The sequence below is a fragment of the Mustelus asterias genome, chromosome 16 (assembly GCF_964213995.1).
Source record: "Mustelus asterias chromosome 16, sMusAst1.hap1.1, whole genome shotgun sequence".
Lineage (NCBI taxonomy): Eukaryota > Metazoa > Chordata > Chondrichthyes > Carcharhiniformes > Triakidae > Mustelus > Mustelus asterias.
Genome location: NC_135816.1, coordinates 87473636 through 87489855, shown reverse-complemented (window position 1 = coordinate 87489855; position 16220 = coordinate 87473636). Strand labels below are relative to the sequence as shown.

General features: G+C 48.3%; 5 non-coding genes across 5 annotated transcripts; 4 read left to right on the top strand and 1 right to left on the bottom strand.

Annotated features, from left to right (window-relative positions):
- The first annotated feature begins 344 nt into the window (after window positions 1-344).
- trnav-cac (transfer RNA valine (anticodon CAC)) lies at window positions 345-417 on the top strand. Its single transcript has one exon. It is a non-coding gene; the product is annotated as a tRNA-Val (tRNA).
- Window positions 418-1362: 945 nt separating this feature from the next.
- On the bottom strand, window positions 1363-1436 carry trnat-agu (transfer RNA threonine (anticodon AGU)). The gene has a single exon. It is a non-coding gene; the product is annotated as a tRNA-Thr (tRNA).
- A 1287-nt stretch (window positions 1437-2723) lies between these two features.
- trnav-uac (transfer RNA valine (anticodon UAC)) lies at window positions 2724-2796 on the top strand. The gene has a single exon. It is a non-coding gene; the product is annotated as a tRNA-Val (tRNA).
- Window positions 2797-9788: 6992 nt separating this feature from the next.
- On the top strand, window positions 9789-9861 carry trnav-cac (transfer RNA valine (anticodon CAC)). The gene has a single exon. It is a non-coding gene; the product is annotated as a tRNA-Val (tRNA).
- A 2286-nt stretch (window positions 9862-12147) lies between these two features.
- On the top strand, window positions 12148-12220 carry trnav-uac (transfer RNA valine (anticodon UAC)). Its single transcript has one exon. It is a non-coding gene; the product is annotated as a tRNA-Val (tRNA).
- The last annotated feature ends 4000 nt before the right edge of the window (window positions 12221-16220 follow it).

The following is a 16220-nucleotide window of genomic DNA, read 5'->3' as shown; positions in this document are numbered from 1 at the left end:
TTCTGAGGCAGAGTTGAAAAGTGGCACAAGCCTCTGAGAGAAAACAAATCTAATCATCTCTTGTCCTAAAAGGGCGCCCCCCAATGTTCAAACAGCGCCCCCGTGTTTTGGCCGCACCCACAAGAGGAAACATCTTTTCCACCTCCACCTTCCCAAGACCGTTCAGCATCTTAGAAACTTTAATCCAGTCACCCCTTCACTTTCCTAAACTCCAGCTGAAAGAAGCCCAGTCTGTCCAATCCAACTTCATGAGAAAACCTGCTCATTCCAGGGAGCAATCCAGTAACCACCCACCGCCCCCCGACCATGAACTGCCTCCAGCTCAGTTACATTCACAGTCATGTGGTTCCATAGTGTCGTGGTTATCACGTCTGCCTCACACGCAGAAGGTCCTGGGTTCAAAGCCCAGTGGAGCCAGTGGTATTTTGTTCCTATTCCCAGAGAGCAGTGGAACTGCCTTGAACTCGCCGCTCTTTCACAGTGACTTGTCCTTTGAATGGTCGGATGCCAACAAGTGCAGAGGAGCCGAGAGACTTGGGGTTCATGTCCACAGATCCCTGAAGGCAGCAGGACAGGTAGATCAGGTGGTCAACAAGGCATATGGAAACCTTGTCTTTATAGCCGAGGTATAGAATATCAGAGCAGAGAGGCTATTGTGGAGCTGTATAAAATATTAGAAGACCAAAGAATTGAACACTGACCCTTCAAATCTGGGGAACAGCTGCTCCTTTTTCACTCTGTCCATGCCCCTCATAATCTTGCACAACTCAATCAGATCCCACTTCAGTCTTCTCTGTTCCAGGAAAAACAACTGAAGCTGATTCAACCTCTTTTCATAACTTAAATGCTCCGTCCCAGGCCTCACAGTATCCTGTAAGTTTCAATAAGATCCCCCCTCATCCTTCCAAACTCCAATGAGTACAGACCCAGAGTCCTCAACTGTTCCTCACAAGCTCTTCATTCCAGGGATCATTCTTGTGAACCTCCTCTGGACCCTTTCCAAGGCCAGCACATCCTTCCTTAGATACAGGGCCCATAACTTCAGCCAGAGAGTGGTGAATCTGCGGAACTCTTTGCTGCAGAAGGCTGTGGAGGCCAGGTCATTGAGTGTCTAAGACAGAGATAGATAGGTTCTTGATTAATAAGGGGATCAGGAGTAATGGGGAAAAGGCAGGAGAATGGGGATGAGAAAAATATCAGCCATGATTGAATGGCGGAGCAGACTTGATGGGCCGAGTGGCCTAATTCTGTTACTGTGTCTTATGGTCATTTAAAATGGGCCTCTGGGCTTCTTTTCCTGTGATCGAACTGTGTGACGGGAAAGTTACGGCTTCTCAGAGTTGCAAAATGCAACATGCACAAAGGCACCGCTGAGATTTGAACTCAGGATCTCCTATTTACTAGACAGGCACTTTAACCAACTAAGCCACGGCACCTCCAAAAAAGTCGAACCAATGTTATAATTTATTACAAAATTAAAAGCAAAATCCTGTGGATGCTGCAACCTGAAACCATCTGATCCTCCGAGCTGCTGCACTATTTACTAAGGCCATGGCTGATCATAAGAACATAAGAACATAAGAAATAGGAGCAGGAGTCGGCCATCTAGCTCCTCGAGCCTGCCCCGCCATTCAATAAGATCATGGCTGATCTGAAGTGAATCAGTTCCACTTACCCGCCTGATCCCCATAACCCTTAATTCCCCTACCGATCAGGAATCCATCTATCCGTGACTTAAACATATTCAACGAGGTCGCCTCCACCACTTCAGTGGGCAGAGAATTCCAGAGATTCACCACCCTCTGAGAGAAGAAGTTCCTCCTCAACTCTGTCCTAAACTGAACCCCCTTTATTTTGAGGCTGTGCCCCCTAGTTCTGGTTTCCTTTCTAAGTGGAAAGAATCTCTCCACTCCTACCCTATCCAGCCCCTTCATTATCTTATATGCCTCTATAAGATCACCCCTCAGCCTTCTAAACTCCAACGAATACAAACCCAATCTGCTCAATCTCTCCTCATAGTCAACACCCCTCATCTCCGGTATCAACCTGGTGAACCTTCTCTGCACTCCCTCCAAGGCCAATATATCTTTTCGCAAATAAGGGGACCAAAACTGCACACAGTATTCCAGCTGTGGCCTCACCAATGCCTTGTACAGATACAGCAAGACTTCTCTGCTTTTATATTCTATCCCCCTCGCGATAAATGCCAACATCCCATTTGCCTTCTTGATCACCTGTTGTATTTGCAGATCCCTTTCTGTTGGCTTCCACATTCTCCATATTCCCCTCCCTCTCCCCGATAATCTTTAATTCTCTCACTCAACAAATATCGAACTCCCTCCGCCAGGAAAATATTCAGTGACCCCGTCCTCCAGCACCTTCTGAGGCAGAGTTTAAAAGTGGCACAAGCCTCTGAGAGAAAACAAATCGAATCATCTCTTGTCCTAAAAGGGCGCCCCCTAATGTTCAAATAGCGCCCCCTTGTTTTGGCCTCACCCACAAGAGGAAACATCTTTTCCACCTCCACCTTCCCAAGACCGTTCAGCATCTTAGAAACTTTAATCCAGTCACCCCTTCACTTTCCTAAACTCCAGCTGAAAGAAGCCCAGTCTGTCCAATCCAACCTCATGAGAAAACCCGCTCATTCCAGGGAGCAATCCAGTCACCACCCACCGCCCCCCGACCATGAACTGCCTCCAGCTCAGTTACATTCACAGTCATGTGGTTCCATAGTGTAGTGGTTATCACATCTGCCTTACACGCAGAAGGTCCTGGGTTCGATCCCCAGTGGAGCCAGTGGTATTTTGTTCCTTTTTTCAGAGAGCAGTGGAACTGCCTTGAACTCGCCGCTCTTTCACACTGACTTGTCCTTTGAATGGTTGGATGCCAACAAGTGCAGAGGACCCGAGAGACTTGGAGTTCATGTCCATATATCCCTGCAAGTGGAAAGACAGATAATAAGGTGGCTAACTAAGCTAATGGGACATTTGCCTTTACAGCCAAGGCACAGAATATCAGTCATGATGTGGAGATGTCGGCGTTGGACTGGGGTGAACACAATAAGAAGTCTCACAACACCAGGTTAAAGTTCAACAGGTTTATTTGTTAGCAAATACCATTAGCTTTCGGAGCGCTGCTCCTTCGTCAGATAGATTGGAAATCTGCTCTCAAACAGGGCACAGAGACACAAAATCAAGTTACAGAATACTGATTAGAATGCGAATCCCTAAAGCCAGCCAGGTCTTAAAGATACAGACAATGTGAGTGGAGGGAGCATTAAGCACAGGTTAAAGAGATGTGTATTGTCTCCAGACAGAACAGCTCGTGAGATTCTGCAAGTCCAGGGGGCAAGCTGTGGGGGTTACTGATCATGTGACATAAATCCAACATCCCGGTTTAGGCCGTCCTTATGTGTGCGGAACTTGGCTATCAGTTTCTGCTCAGCGACTCTGCGCTGTCGTGTGTCGTGAAGGCCGCCTTGGAGAACGCTTACCTGAAGATTCGAGGCTGAATGCCCGTGACTGCTGAAGTGCTCCCCCACAGGAAGAGAACAGTCTTGCCTGGTGATTGTCGAGCAGTGTTCATTCATCCGTTGTCGTAGCGTCTGCATGGTTTCCCCAATGTACCATGCCTCGGGACATCCTTTCCTGCAGCGTATCAGGTAGACAACGTTGGCCGAGTTGCAAGAGTATGTACCGTGTACCTGGTAGATGGTGTTCTCACGTGAGATGATGGCATCCGTGTCGATGATCCGGCACGTCTTGCAGAGGTTGCTGTGGCAGGGTTGTGTGGTGTCGTGGTCACTGTTCTCCTGAAGGCTGGGTAGTTTGCTGCAGACAATGGTCTGTTTGAGGTTGTGCGGTTGTTTGAAGGCAAGAAGTGGGGGTGTGGGGATGGCCTTGGCGAGATGTTCGTCTTCATCAATGACATGTTGAAGGCTCCGGAGGAGATGCCGTAGCTTCTCCGCTCCGGGGAAGTACTGGACGACGAAGGGTACTCTGTCCACCGTGTCCCGCGTTTGTCTTCTGAGGAGGTCGGTGCGGTTTTTCGCTTTGGTGCGTCGGAACTGTCGATCGATGAGTCGAGCGCCATATCCTGTTCTTATGAGGGCATCTTTCAGCGTCTGGAGGTGTCTGTTGCGATCCTCCTCATCCGAGCAGATCCTGTGTATTCGGAGGGCTTGTCCGTAGGGGATGGCTTCTTTAACGTGTTTCGGGTGGAAGCTGGAGAAGTGGAGCATCGTGAGGTTATCCGTGGGCTTGCGGTACAGTGAGGTGCTCAGGTGACCGTCCTTAATGGAGATGCGTGTGTCCAAGAATGCAACCGATTCTGGAGAGTAGTCCATGGTAAGTCTGATGGTGGGATGGAATGTGGATGTCATCATATAGTTGTTCGCGTGATTGCTCACCATGTGTCCAAAGGAAGAAAATGTCATCGATGTATCTAGTGTATAGCATCGGTTGAAGGTCCTGTGCGGCGAAGAAGTCTTGTTCGAACCTGTGCATGAAGATGTTGGCATATTGAGGTGCGAATTTGGTCCCCATGGCTGTTCCATGTGTCTGAATGAAGAACTGGTTGTTGGAGGTGAAGACATTGTGGTCCAGGATGAAGCGGATGAGTTGTAAAATTACATCCGGAAACTGGCAGTTGTCGGCGTTGAGTACTGAGGCCGTTGCAGCAATGCCATCATCGTGGGGGATGCTGGTGTAGAGTGCCGAGACATCCATTGTGACGAGGAGTGGCTTTAAGACCTGGCTGGCTTTAGGGATTCGCATTCTAATCAGTATTCTGTAACTTGATTTTGTGTCTGTGCCCTGTTTGAGAGCACATTTCCACTCCATCTGACGAAGGAGCAGCGCTCCGCAAGCTTATGGTATTTGCTACCAAATAAACCTGTTGGACTTTAACCTGGTGTTGTGAGACTTCTTACAGAATATCAGAGCAGAGAGGCTACGATGGAGCTGTATAAAACGTCTGAAGTCCAAAGAATTGAACACTGACCCTTCAAATCTGGGGAACAGCTGCTCCTTATCCACTCTGTCCGTGCCCCTCATAAACTTGTCCACCTCAATCAGGTCGCCCCTCAGTCTTCTCTGCTCCACCGAAAATAATCCAAGCTTCCACAACCTCTCTTCATAACCTAAATGCTCCGTCCCAGGCAGCATCCTGGGGAATCTCCTCTGCACCCTCTCCAGTGCAATCACATCCTTCCTAAAATGTGGTGACCAGAACTGCACACAGTGCTCCAGCTGTGGCCTCACCACAGTTCAATACAACTCCAACATGACTTCAACACAAACAGAAAATGCTGGAAAATCTCAGCAGGTCTGACAGCATCTCTGGGGAGAGAATCGAGCCAACGTTTGGAGTCTGGATGACCCTTGGTCAGAGCTGAGAGCACAGAGAATCAGCGGAGATTTATACTGTGAGGGTCGGGGGGATGGAATGGGACAACGGGAATTGATATGAGGAGACAGAAGGCTGAGAAGGTGCTAGAAAGTGTCCATTAATGATCAGAATGTGTGAATGGCAGAACAGGGATGCAGATTGTTAAAGGACTGCCCGAGGAATGTGGCAGTTGCCCTGAAAGGGGGAGGGGGAGGGGGCAAGAAGGAGAGCTGGAATGGAAAGTGGGAAAATGGAGTTGGGAAAGAAGGATGATAAAATGGATGAATCGGATGAAACAAAATGACATAAAATCAATGGAAATGGGGTGAAGGTGGAGGAGAGAGTTCATGCTCTGAAGTTGTTGAACTCAATGTTGAGTCCAGAAGGCTGTAAAGTGTCCAATCGGAAGATGAGGGGCTGTTTCTCCAGTTTGCGTTCACTGGAACATTGCAAAAGGCCAAGGACGGACATGTGGACAGGAGAGCAGGGTGGTGTGTTGAAGCAGCAAGCGACAGGAAGGTTAGGGTCCTGTGTGCGGACGGAGCGAAGGTGCTCAGCAAAGCGATCACCCAGTCTCCGTTTGGTCTCTCCGATGTAGAGTCGAGCGCATTGGGAGCAGCGAATGCAACAGAGCAGATTGAAGGAGGAGCTCTTGCTGAATCTCAAAGTGGATAATATCACACTTCCCCCACCCCCAGTAAAAAATCACCTCCCCTTCAAGCTCATCTGCTCCCAGTCACAGTGAGAGAGCGGCTAGTTCAATGGAGGGAAAAGGGAAGCTGCGGCAATCCAGGGTAGTTGGAACAGCATCAGGCTTTTAATCTGAGGGTCCAGGGTTCAAGTCCCTGTTTGGGTGTTGCTTTCCTTCCACCCTGAACGCAATTGTTTGAGATGTGTTTCAAAATAGATGAACAGATGTCCTTTAACAAATTCCTCACACGCGATTGACAATTCCAAGAGTCGCCGGCAGCAACATTCATCCATTTTAATAGGTGCTCGATGGCCGGCGCATCACAGAGACGTGGCTGCAAGGGGATCAGGGCTGGGATCGAAATATCCAAGGATATGTGTCCTATGGAAAGGACAGGCAGATGGGCAAAGGGGGCGGGGTTGCATTGTTAGTCAGGAATGAAGTTAAATCGATAGCAGGAAGTGATATAGGATCAGAAGGTACAGAATCTCTGTGGGTCGAGTGGGGGAATCACAAAGGTAAAAAGACCCTGATGGGAGTTATGTACAGGCCCCCTCGCAGTCGTCAGGATGTGGGACAGAAAATAAATCAGGAGATAGAAAAGGCAATGTTACAATAATCATGGGGGATTTCAATATGCAGGTGGAGTGGGAAAATCAGGTAGGTCGTGGATCCCAAGAACAGGAATTTGTGCAATGTCTAAGCGATGGTTTTTTGGAGCAGCTTGTGACAGAGTCTCCTCAGGAACAGGCAATTCTGGATTTGGTGATGTGTAATGAGGCAGACTTGATCAGGGAACTGAAGGTGAAGGAACCCTGAGGGAGCAGTGACCACAATATGATAGAATTTACCCTGCAGTTTGAGAGGGAGAAGCGGGAATCAGATGTAACGGTATTACAATTAAATAAAGGTAACTACAAAGACATGAGGGAGGAGCTGGCCAGAGTTGATTGGAAAGGGAGCCTCGCAGGGAAGACAGTGGAACAGCAATGGCAGGAGTTTTTGGGGGTTATTCGGGAGGCAGAACAGAAATTCATCCCAAGGAGGAGGAAACATGCTGAGGGGAGGACGAGACATCCATGGCTGACGAGGGAAGTCAAGGACAGCATAAAAGCAAAAGAAAAAGCAGACAAAGTGGCGAGGATTAGTGGGAAGCCGGAGGATTGGGAAGCCTTTAAAAACGAGCAGAGGACAACTAAAAAAAGCAATAACGGGGGAGAAGATGAAATATGAGTGTAAGCGAGCTAGTAATATAAAAGAAGATAGGAAGAGTTTTTTTCAACATATAAAAGGTAAGAGAGAGGCACAAATAGCCATTGGACCACTGGAAAATGAGGCTGGAGAAGTAATAATAGGAAACAAAGCAATGGCAGAGGAACTGAATAGTTACTTTGCATCAGTCTTCACGGTGGAAGACACCAGTGGGATGTCAGAGCTCCAGGAGAGTCAGGGGGCACAGGTGAGTGTAGTGGCCATCACTAAGGAGAAGGTTCTGGGGAAACTGAAAGGTCTGAAGGTGGATAAATCACCTGGACCGGATGGACTACACCCCAGGGTTCTAAAAGAGATCGCTGAGGAAATTGTGGAGGCATTGGTGGTGATCTTTCAGGAATCACTGGAGGCAGGGACGGTCCCAGAGGACTGGAAAGTAGCTGATGTAACACCGCTGTTTAAGAAGGGAGGGAGGCAGCAGACGGGAAATTATAGGCCGGTTAGCCTGACTTCAGTCATTGGCAAGATTTTAGAGTCCATTATTAAAGATGAGATTGCGGAGTACTTGGAAGTGCATGATAAAATAGGACTGAGTCAGCACGGCTTCGTCAAGGGGAGGTCATGTCTGACAAATCTGTTAGAGTTCTTTGAGGAGGTAACAAGGAAGTTAGATAAAGGAGAACCAGTGGACGTGATTTATTTAGATTTCCAGAAGGCCTTTGACAAGGTGCCACAAAGGAGACTGTTAAATAAGTTAAGAGCCCATGGTGTTCAGGGTAAGATCCTGGCATGGATAGAGGATTGGCTGACTGGCAGAAGGCAGAGAGTGGGGATAAAGGGGCCTCTCTCAGGATGGCAGCTGGTGACTAGTGGTAAGCCTCAGGGGTCAGTGCTGGGACCACAACTTTTCACAATATACATTAACGATTTGGAGGAAGGAACTGAAGGCACTGTTGCTAAGTTTGCAGATGATACAAAGATATGTAGAGGGACAGGTAGTATTGAGGAAGCAGGGGTGCTGCAGAAGGACTTGGACAGGTTAGCAGAGTGGGCAAAGAAGTGGCAGATGGAATACAATGTAGAAAAGTGTGAGGTTCTGCACTTTGGAAGGAGGAATGGAGGCATCGACTATTTTCTAAATGGGGAAATGCTGAGGAAATCAGAAACACAAAGGGATTTGGGAGTCCTTGTTCAAGATTCTCTTCAGGTTAACGTGCACGTTCACTCGGCAGTTCGGAAGGCAAATGCAATGTTAGCATTCATGTCAAGAGGGCTAGAATACAAGAGCAGGGATGTATTGCTGAGGCTGTGGAAGGCTCTGGTCAGACCCCATTTGGAGTGTTGTGAGCAGTTTTGGGCCCTGTATCTAAGGTAGGACGTGCTGGCCTTGGAAAGGGTCCAGAGGAGGTTCACAAGATGATCCCTGGAATGAAGAGCTTGTTGTATGAGGAACAGTTGAGGACTCTGGGTCTGTACTCATTGAAGTTTAGGAGGATGAGGGGGGATCTTATTGAAACTTACAGGATACTGCGAGGTCTGGATAGAGTGGACGTGGAGAGGATGTTTCCACTCGTCAGAAAAACTAGAACCAGAGGCACAACCTCAGGCTAAAGGGACGATCCTTTAAAACAGAGATGAGGAGGAATTTCTTCAGCCAGAGAGTGGTGAATCTGTGGAACTCTTTGCTGCAGAAGGCTGTGGAGGCCAGGTCATTGAGTGTCTAAGACAGAGATAGATAGGTTCTTGATTAATAACGGGATCAGGGGTTATGGGGAAAAGGCAGGAGAATGGGGATGAGAAAAATATCAGCCATGATTGAATGGTGGAGCAAATCCTGAGATTTGAACTCAGGATCTCCTGTTTACTAGACAGGCGCTTTGACCAACTAAACCACGGCACCTACAGAAAAGTTGAGCCAATGTTATAATTTGTTATAAAATTAAAAGCAAAATCCTGTGGATGCTGCAACCTGAAACCATCTGGTCCTTCGAACCTGCTTCACTATTTACTAAGGCCATGGCTGATCCCTTTCTGTTGGCTTCCACATTCTCCATATTCCCCTCCCCATCCCCGATAATCTTTAATTCTCTCACTCAACAAATATCGAATTCCCTCCGCCAGGAAAATATTCAGTGACCCCGTCCTCCAGCACCTTCTGAGGCAGAGTTTAAAAGTGGCACAAGCCCCTGAGAGAAAACAAATCTAATCATCTCTTGTCCTAAAAGGACGCCCCCTAATGTTCAAACAGCGCCCCCTTGTTTTGGCCTCACCCACAAGAGGAAACATCTTTTCCACCTCCACCTTCCCAAGACTGTTCAGCATCTTAGAAACTTTAATCCAGTCACCCCTTCACTTTCCTGAACTCCAGCTGAAAGAAGCCCAGTCTGTCCAATCCAACCTCATGAGAAAACCTGCTCATTCCAGGGAGCAATCCAGTAACCACCCACCGCCCCCCGACCATGAACTGCCTCCAGCTCAGTTACATTCACAGTCATGTGGTTCCATAGTGTAGTGGTTATCACGTCTGCCTCACACGCAGAAGGTACTGGGTTCAAAGCCCAGTGGAGCCAGTGGTATTTTGTTCCTATTCCCAGAGGGCAGTGGAACTGCCTTGAACTCGCCGCTCTTTCACAGTGACTTGTCCTTTGAATGGTCGGATGCCAACAAGTGCAGAGGAGCCAAGAGACTTGGGGTTCATGTCCACAGATCCCTGAAGGCAGCAGGACAGGTAGATCAGGTGGTCAACAAGGCATATGGAAACCTTGTCTTTATAGCCGAGGTATAGAATATCAGAGCAGAGAGGCTATGGTGGAGCTGTATAAAATATTAGAAGACCAAAGAATTGAACACTGACCCTTCAAATCTGGGGAACAGCTGCTCCTTTTTCACTCTGTCCATGCCCCTCATAATCTTGCACAACTCAATCAGATCCCACTTCAGTCTTCTCTGTTCCAGGAAAAACAACTGAAGCTGATTCAACCTCTTTTCATAACTTAAATGCTCCGTCCCAGGCCTCACAGTATCCTGTAAGTTTCAATAAGATCCCCCCTCATCCTTCCAAACTCCAACGAGTACAGACCCAGAGTCCTCAACTGTTCCTCACAAGCTCTTCATTCCAGGGATCATTCTTGTGAACCTCCTCTGGACCCTTTCCAAGGCCAGCACATCCTTCCTTAGATACAGGGCCCAAAACTTCAGCCAGAGAGTGGTGAATCTGTGGAACTCTTTGCCGCAGAAGGCTGTGGAGGCCAGGTCATTGAGTGTCTAAGACAGAGATAGATAGGTTCTTGATTAATAAGGGGATCAGGAGTTATGGGGAAAAGGCAGGAGAATGGGGATGAGAAAAATATCAGCCATGATTGAATGGCGGAGCAGACTTGATGGGCCGAGTGGCCTAATTCTGTTACTGTGTCTTATGGTCATTTAAAATGGGCCTCTGGGCTTCTTTTCCTGTGATCGAACTGTGTGACGGGAAAGTTACGGCTTCTCAGAGTTGCAAAATGCAACATGCACAAAGGCACCGCTGAGATTTGCTAGACAGGCACTTTAACCAACTAAGCCACGGCACCTCCAAAAAAGTCGAACCAATGTTATAATTTATTACAAAATTAAAAGCAAAATCCTGTGGATGCTGCAACCTGAAACCATCTGATCCTCCGAGCTGCTTCACTATTTACTAAGGCCATGGCTGATCATAAGTACATAAGAACATAAGAAATAGGAGCAGGAGTCGGCCATCTAGCCCCTCGAGCCTGCCCCGCCATTCAATAAGATCATGGCTGATCTGAAGTGAATCAGTTCCACTTACCCGCCTGATCCCTATAACCCCTCATTCTCCTACCGATCAGGAATCCATCTATCCGTGACTTAAACATATTCAACGAGGTAGCCTCCACCACTTCAGTGGGCAGAGAATTCCAGAGATTCACCACCCTCTGAGAGAAGAAGTTCCTCCTCAACTCTGTCCTAAACTGACCCCCCTTTATTTTGAGGCTGTGCCCCCTAGTTCTGGTTTCCTTTCTAAGTGGAAAGAATCTCTCCACTCCTACCCTATCCAGCCCCTTCATTATCTTATATGCCTCTATAAGATCACCCCTCAGCCTTCTAAACTCCAACGAATACAAACCCAATCTGCTCAATCTCTCCTCATAGTCAACACCCCTCATCTCCGGTATCAACCTGGTGAACCTTCTCTGCACTCCCTCCAAGGCCAATATATCTTTTCGCAAATAAGGGGACCAAAACTGCACACAGTATTCCAGCTGCGGCCTCACCAATGCCTTGTACAGATGCAGCAAGACTTCTCTGCTTTTATATTCTATCCCCCTCGCGATAAATGCCAACATCCCATTTGCCTTCTTGATCACCTGTTGTATTTGCAGATCCCTTTCTGTTGGCTTCCACATTCTCCATATTCCCCTCCCTCTCCCCGATAATCTTTAATTCTCTCACTCAACAAATATCGAACTCCCTCCGCCAGGAAAATATTCAGTGACCCCGTCCTCCAGCACCTTCTGAGGCAGAGTTTAAAAGTGGCACAAGCCTCTGAGAGAAAACAAATCGAATCATCTCTTGTCCTAAAAGGGCGCCCCCTAATGTTCAAATAGCGCCCCCTTGTTTTGGCCTCACCCACAAGAGGAAACATCTTTTCCACCTCCACCTTCCCAAGACCGTTCAGCATCTTAGAAACTTTAATCCAGTCACCCCTTCACTTTCCTAAACTCCAGCTGAAAGAAGCCCAGTCTGTCCAATCCAACCTCATGAGAAAACCCGCTCATTCCAGGGAGCAATCCAGTAACCACCCACCGCCCCCCGACCATGAACTGCCTCCAGCTCAGTTACATTCACAGACATGTGGTTCCATAGTGTAGTGGTTATCACGTCTGCCTTACACGCAGGAGGTCCTGGGTTCGATCCCCAGTGGAGCCTGTGGTATTTTGTTCCTTTTTTCAGAGAGCAGTGGAACTGCCTTGAACTCGCCGCTCTTTCACACTGACTTGTCCTTTGAATGGTCGGATGCCAACAAGTGCAGAGGACCCGAGAGACTTGGAGTTCATGTCCATATATCCCTGCAAGTGGAAAGACAGATAATAAGGTGGCTAACTAAGCTAATGGGACATTTGCCTTTACAGCCAAGGCACAGAATATCAGTCATGATGTGGAGATGTCGGGGTTGGACTGGGGTGAACACAATAAGAAGTCTCACAACACCAGGTTAAAGTTCAACAGGTTTATTTGTTAGCAAATACCATTAGCTTTCGGAGCGCTGCTCCTTCGTCAGATAGATTGGAAATCTGCTCTCAAAAAGGGCACAGAGACACAAAATCAAGTTACAGAATACTGATTAGAATGCAAATCCCTAAAGCCAGCCAGCTCTTAAAGATACAGACAATGTGAGTGGAGGGAGCATTAAGCACAGGTTAAAGAGATGTGTATTGTCTCCAGACAGAACAGCTCGTGAGATTCTGCAAGTCCAGGGGGCAAGCTGTGGGGGTTACTGATCATGTGACATAAATCCAACATCCCAGTTTAGGCCGTCCTCATGTGTGCGGAACTTGGCTATCAGTTTCTGCTCAGCGACTCTGCGCTGTCGTGTGTCGTGAAGGCCGCCTTGGAGAACGCTTACCTAAAGATCCAAGGCTGAATGCCCGTGACTGCTGAAGTGCTCCCCCACAGGAAGAGAACAGTCTTGCCTGGTGATTGTTGAGCAGTGTTCATTCATCCGTTGTCGTAGCGTCTGCATGGTTTCCCCAATGTACCATGCCTCGGGACATCCTTTCCTGCAGCGTATCAGGTAGACAACGTTGGCCGAGTTGCAAGAGTATGTACGGTGTACCTGGTAGATGGTGTTCTCACGTGAGATGATGGCATCTGTGTCGATGATCCGGCACGTCTTGCAGAGGTTGCTGTGGCAGGGTTGTGTGGTGTCGTGGTCACTGTTCTCCTGAAGGCTGGGTAGTTTGCTGCGGACAATGGTCTGTTTGAGGTTGTGCGGTTGTTTGAAGGCAAGAAGTGGGGGTGTGGGGATGGCCTTGGCGAGATGTTCGTCTTCATCAATGACATGTTGAAGGCTCCGGAGGAGATGCCGTAGCTTCTCCGCTCCGGGGAAGTACTGGACGACGAAGGGTACTCTGTCCACCGTGTCCCGTGTTTGTCTTCTGAGGAGGTCGGTGCGGTTTTTCGCTGTGGCGCGTCGGAACTGTCGATCGATGAGTCGAGTGCCATATCCTGTTCTTATGAGGGCATCTTTCAGCGTCTGGAGGTGTCTGTTGCGATCCTCCTCATCCGAGCAGATCCTGTGTATTCGGTGGGCTTGTCCGTAGGGGATGGCTTCTTTAACGTGTTTCGGGTGGAAGCTGGAGAAGTGGAGCATCGTGAGGTTATCCGTGGGCTTGCGGTACAGTGAGGTGCTGAGGTGACCGTCCTTAATGGAGATGCATGTGTCCAAGAATGCAACCGATTCTGGAGAGTAGTCCATGGTGAGTCTGATGGTGGGATGGAATGTTCATGTCATCATATAGTTGTTCCCGTGATTGCTCACCATGTGTCCAAAGGAAGAAAATGTCATCGATGTATCTAGCGTATAGCATCGGTTGAAGGTCCTGTGCGGTGAAGAAGTCTTGTTCGAACCTGTGCATGAAGATGTTGGCATATTGAGGTGCGAATTTGGTCCCCATGGCTGTTCCATGTGTCTGAATGAAGAACTGGTTGTTGGAGGTGAAGACATTGTGGTCCAGGATGAAGCGGATGAGTTGTAAAATTACATCCGGAAACTGGCAGTTGGCGGCGTTGAGCACTGAGGCCGGTGCAGCAATGCTATCATCGTGGGGGATGCTGGTGTAGAGTGCCGAGACATCCATTGTGACGAGGAGTGGCTTTAAGACCTGGCTGGCTTTAGGGATTCGCATTCTAATCAGTATTCTGTAACTTGATTTTGTGTCTGTGCCCTGTTTGAGAGCACATTTCCACTCCATCTGACGAAGGAGCAGCGCTCCGCAGGCTTATGGTATTTGCTACCAAATAAACCTGTTGGACTTTAACCTGGTGTTGTGAGACTTCTTACAGAATATCAGAGCAGAGAGGCTGTGATGGAGCTGTATAAAACATCTGAAGTCCAAAGAATTGAACACTGACCCTTCAAATCTGGGGAACAGCTGCTCCTTATCCACTCTGTCCGTGCCCCTCATAATCTTGTCCCCCTCAATCAGGTCGCCCCTCAGTCTTCTCTGCTCCACCGAAAATAATCCAAGCTTCCGCAATCTCTCTTCATAACTTAAATGCTCCGTCCCAGGCAGCATCCTGGGGAATCTCCTCTGCACCCTCTCCAGTGCAATCACATCCTTCCTAAAATGTGGTGACCAGAACTGCACACAGTGCTCCAGCTGTGGCCTCACCACAGTTCGATACAACTCCAACATGACTTCAACACAAACAGAAAATGCTGGAAAATCTCAGCAGGTCTGACAGCATCTCTGGGGAGAGAATCGAGCCAACGTTTGGAGTCTGGATGACCCTTGGTCAGAGCTGAGAGCGCAGAGAATCAGCGGAGATTTATACTGTGAGGGTCGGGGGGATGGAATGGGACAACGGGAATTGAAATGAGGAGACAGAAGGCTGAGAAGGTGCTAGAAAGTGTCCATTAATGATCAGAATGTGTGAATGGCAGAACAGAGATGCAGATTGTTAAAGGACTGCCCGAGGAATGTGGCAGTTGCCCTGAAAGGGGGAGGGGGAGGGGGCAAGAAGGAGAGCTGGAATGGAAAGTGGGAAAATGGAGTTGGGAAAGAAGGATGATAAAATGGATGAATCGGATGAAACAAAATGAAATAAAATCAATGGAAATGGGGTGAAGGTGGAGGAGAGAGTTCATGCTCTGAAGTTGTTGAACTCAATGTTGAGTCCAGAAGGCTGTAAAGTGCCCAATCGGAAGATGAGGGGCTGTTTCTCCAGTTTGCGTTCACTGGAACATTGCAAAAGGCCAAGGACGGACATGTGGACAGGAGAGCAGGGTGGTGTGTTGAAGCAGCAAGCGACAGGAAGGTTAGGGTCCTGTGTGCAGACGGAGCGAAGGTGCTCAGCAAAGCGACCACCCAGTCTCCGTTTGGTCTCTCCGATGTAGAGTCGAGCGCATTGGGAGCAGCGAATGCAACAGAGCAGATTGAAGGAGGAGCTCTTGCTGAATCTCAAAGTGGATAATATCACACTCCCCCCCCCCCCCCCAGTAAAAAATCAACTCCCCTTCAATCTCATCTGCTCCCAGTCACAGTGAGAGTGCGGCTAGTTCAACGGAGGGAAAAGGGAAGCTGTGGCAATCCAGGGTAGTTGGAACAGCATCAGGCTTTTAATCTGAGGGTCGAGGGTTCAAGTCCCTGTTTGGGTGTTGCTTTTCCTTCCACCCTGAACACAATTGTTTGAGATGTGTTTCAAAATAGATGAACAGATGTCCTTTAACAAATTCCTCACACGCGATTGACAATTCCAAGAGTCGCCGGCAGCAACATTCATCCATTTTAATAGGTGCTCGATGGCCGGCGCATCACAGAGACGTGGCTGCAAGGGGATCAGGGCTGGGATCGAAATATCCAAGGATATGTGTCCTATGGAAAGGACAGGCAGATGGGCAAAGGGGGCGGGGTTGCATTGTTAGTCAGGAATGAAGTTAAATCGATAGCAGGAAGTGATATAGGATCAGAAGGTACAGAATCTCTGTGGGTCGAGTGGGGGAATCACAAAGGTAAAAAGACCCTGATGGGAGTTATGTACAGGCCCCCTCGCACTCGTCAGGATGTGGGACAGAAAAATTAATCAGGAGATAGAAAAGGCAATGTTACAATAATCATGGGGGATTTCAATATGCAGGTGGAGTGGGAAAATCAGGTCGGGAGTGGATCCCAAGAACAGGAATTTGTGCAATGTCTAAGCGATGGTT